Below are 4,234 nucleotides of genomic sequence, written 5' to 3'. Positions count from 1 at the left end.
ACCACACAGGCTGCGATGCTTCCCACCGCTACTCCCAGAAACACGGTGTGTTTTTAGAAGTCTAAAATTTGGCGGGTTATGGATATGAGACCATCAATGATATACAGGGACATTCTGTATGCATTTTTGAATTTAGAATTTTATGTAAACAGTAGTTTACATAAAGTACATGAATATTTTGATTTCTGGTGGACCAGCAGTTAAGCCCTCAGCTGATAGCTGTGAGATAGGCGGTTCTGAACCCATGAGTCATTCTGTGGGGGAACACATGACATTCCACTGCCATAAAGAGGGAAACCTTTGGGGCAGTACTACTCTTCACGGTGAGTCAGAATCTACCAGACTGCAATGAGTTTCTGGGCTTACTATTTAAAGGCAAATTATTCATATTATTAAGAGAATTTAAAAATATTTAAATTTTGCTATAAAAAGATAAATGAAAGACAAGGCAGGAAACAATATGTCTAAAGTCATTAAGGCATACCAGAATAAGATGTGTCTATCCCACCTGAATTTCAAGACTATCTCAAGAGCAAATTTGATGCACCGAACACTAATGACAGAGATCTGATTGGCTGTGGGAGGACATCGAGCACATCATTCATGAAGAAAGCAAAAGGTCATTAAAAAGACAGGAAAGGGGAAAAAGATCCAAGAGACTTCGTCAGGCGAGACTCTGAAACGTGCTCTTCAGGGAACAGCAGCGAAGGCCAAGGGCAGAAACGATGAAGTCACTGAGCTGGACGGGAAAAGTCAAAGGGCGGCTCAAGACAGAGGGAAGCGCCGGAATGCAATGCGCAGCGGCCCAGCGCCACCGCGGAGCAGCGCAGACCTCCCAGCTGCTCCGTGGGAGGGAGGCCAGGCCGTCTTCTCCTGACGAGTTGTGCAGTCAGCAGCCCCATGGATCCAGTCTCTTCTACTGCAAAGGGTCTCTGAGTCAGAATCGACTTTCTCACAGTGTGCTTGGCTTGGGGTTTGATCGCACGGGATGTGCTTGGTCTTACTGGGAGACGGCACAGTGTCAGTTTTCCTTTCTCAATGGCACTCCTCCAAGTGAACTGGCAAATGGTGAGCGCCCAGTTTGTGTTTGCTGCGACTTCTCTACACACTTACAGGACAACGGAATTCTTTCTTTTCAAAAAGTAAACATTGAGGTGGTTAACTTGGGGGAAGGATTTGGTGGTCAGATAGATGCAACAATTTACCATTTTGAAAACATTTTAAGCATCCATTTGATCTATTTTTGAGACTGCTCTAGAACTCGCCCCAAAGTCCTTATTCAGAACTTATGATACCAGTTGGCTCTCTCAGAGAAATAAGGATTATGAGATATAATTCATTTTATTTCCTACTTCATGATTCTCATACACTAAACATATATTTTTGGTTCAGAAATTGGTTACAAATCACCCATTGCTTTGTATGGGGATCCAGCATTTGCAGATTGCTTTCATGTTTGCTACCTCACGTACAGCTCCATGAGATTGGCATTGTTTCACATCTGGAAGATAAGGAAGCTTAGATGTCAGAGGGATCCAATCGAAGGCTGCATCTAGCCAGGACAAAGAACAGGACTACACACTTCCCTCCTGCCTCCTAGTGGAGTGGTTTGCATGGAATCCAAGTCACTGTGATGAGGTTGACGATACTCCTCACCAGAGGGTGCGTCCATCTGGTTGGGGATTTGTCCTTGGAGAAGAGAATTTTGCTCCTCCTGCTGGCACAGTGGGTCACATATTGGACCACTACCAGCAACATGTCAGCAGTTTGATTCCACCAGTCGCTCAAAGGAGAAAGACGAGGCTTCCTGATCCCTGAATGATTCAGACTCAAACCCAGACAGTTCTGCTCTGTCCTGTGGAGTCTCTCTGAGCATCAGTTGACTCAACTAGTCCCCATACGGGATGCCTAGACATTTCTGAATCTGTTTACTAACATAATAATTTAATACATTTCAAACGAGAAGCTAATACCTTAAAAAAATGAAAAAACACTGTTTAGCCTGCATTTAATCTCTACTTCCACAGACTTCTCAGAAATCTTTATTTGGACCTGGGTAATATCCCACTCAGATCTCATAAAGGATACTTTTCAATAGTAACTTTAAAATAATTCTTTTGTCTCCCCTGCTCTACCATATGTCTTATTAGGCCTAAGAACTAAACAGTGTCTCTAAGATAAGCTGAGTCAATTCTTAACATAATAGAGTCTTCATTACAAAATGTGGTTTGAAATCAGATTTGCTTTTTGCTTGTTTCTTCTTACTGCACCGCAAATGTGCCTTTATTGGAGCAAAATGTATTAGCGATGCCATTAGAATGTCTTCAGCTCAACATTCAAAAAAAAGATCTTTCCCCTTTAGCTTTAGTTTTTAACCATTTACTGACACATAATCCACATATGATACAATTCAATCGTTCAATTATAACGACTTGTGGAATCATCATCACAATTTTAGAACATTTTATTCTCTCTTGTACTCATTAGCTCCCCTTCCCCCAATGTACCCCTAAAAAACTATTAATCCAGTTATGGTCTCTATAGATTTCCTTGTCCTGGATTTCATGTACAGAAAAATATACAAAATAGAAACAAACAAACAATGCATCAAAACCCTCAGCTGAAAATATTAAAAACTAAAAGAAATTTTAAATGGGTAAAAAAAGGAGATCAAATGATAAAGTGTTTGGTCATCATCTATAACTTGGCAATTTTTTCATTGGAAATGTAAATATGTAGAGGGAATGAATTGATGATCTGCATCCCCATCACATTTAAACCTATTTTTGTCAAATAAATGTTTCTGAAAGAGCAGTGGTTTTCAGCTGGGGTAGTTTATCCCCCAGGGGACACGTGTCCATATCTGGAGACATTTTTGGACAGAGGCCAGAAACGTGCTATAAACATCCTTCAATGCACAGGAAAATCCCTTCCCTCAAGCAAACAACTTTATGATTCAAAATGTAGATAAGACTGTTGAAATCCCTGGTTTCGATTAGTAGCTCCCATCCTGCAGCTCCAGCTCAGAGAGGTACCCAGCTCTCTTCCCACCGACGGGCTGAAGGGCACAGCTAGGCAGGCTTTTACGATGTACACTTGAACCAGGACACCCAGCATCGGTCAAGTGATCAGCTCCACTTCTGATTCCTCCTTCTTAACCATCTTTGCAGAGCCGATGGTTTTCCATCGTCTGCAGAGCGGGGTCACGAAGGGCTCTTACTTTCTGGTAGCATAAGGATTGCTGCGCGACTCCAGATCCATCGTTAGAGGAGAAAGGAAGCCCATCGAGGAAAGCAGGCGACCCACAGGGCACAGTGTTGGCTCTTTCTTCAGTGTTCTCCCTCTGTAGCTCGAGTAGAGTGTGGAGTGGATAACTGATGAGTGGTGTTTTAGATTACTAAGTAAAGTAAATGAAGACACAGTGCTAGCACCTAGCATACGGCAGCACATAAAAAGCACTTAATACATGTTTGTTGACTGAATGACTTTAATTGTGTTGTTCGAAGTTTTATGTTCAGCTATAGATCATAAACTCCGGTTGCGTGCAATCTCCCCCCACCTTCCTCCGAATCACTCCGATGTCTGGCCGCAGGTTTACTCTTGCTGGTTTTATTTCGATCATCTGTGAAGGTATTTGGTGGTGTCATCAGCTGCCGTGGTGTCAGTTCTTGCTCACAGCGACTCTGGGTTCAACAGAATGAAACCCTGCCCGGTCTCATGCCATTCTCAGGTCTGGACCCGTTGTTGCAGACACTGTGCCAATCGAGCTCCTTGAGGGCCTTCCTCTTTTTCTCGGACGCTCTACTTTACCAAGCATGATGTCCCTCTCCAGAGACTGATCCTGCCAAATAGCATGGCCACAGTCTGACTATCTTCACATTTTAGAAACGTTCTGATTATCCTTTTCTCCCAGACAGATTTATTCATTCTTCTGGCAGTCCAAGGTATATTCACTTGTCTTCACCAACGCCCTAATTCAAATATATTGATTATTCTTTTGTCTTCCTAATTCAATGTCTGGCTTTCGTATTGCTTATGAGGTGATTGCAAATGCCATGGCTTGGGTCAGGCATGCCTTGGTCTTCAAGGTGGCATCTTTATTTGTAACACTTTACAGAGATTGTTTGTACAGATTTGCCCAATGCAATCTTCTCTTTGGTTTCTTGACTTTGAATTACTTTATGCATTAAAGGTATTCATCAATTTACGGATATTTTTAAAATCATTTTATTGG

At 42.3% G+C, this 4,234-nt stretch overlaps 1 protein-coding gene across 1 annotated transcript in view; it reads left to right on the top strand.

Annotated features, from left to right (window-relative positions):
- FAT3 (FAT atypical cadherin 3) overlaps positions 1-4,234 on the top strand; it is a 684,233-nt gene that overhangs the window by 490,568 nt on the left and 189,431 nt on the right. The gene's annotated exons all lie outside the window — the stretch shown is intronic.

The sequence above is a fragment of the Echinops telfairi genome, unplaced genomic scaffold (assembly GCF_000313985.2).
Source record: "Echinops telfairi isolate 266 unplaced genomic scaffold, ASM31398v2 ScPeMD7_1713;HRSCAF=2227, whole genome shotgun sequence".
Lineage (NCBI taxonomy): Eukaryota > Metazoa > Chordata > Mammalia > Afrosoricida > Tenrecidae > Echinops > Echinops telfairi.
The sequence above is the reverse complement of the archived record's forward strand: the minus strand, read 5'-3'. Positions and strand labels throughout refer to the sequence as shown.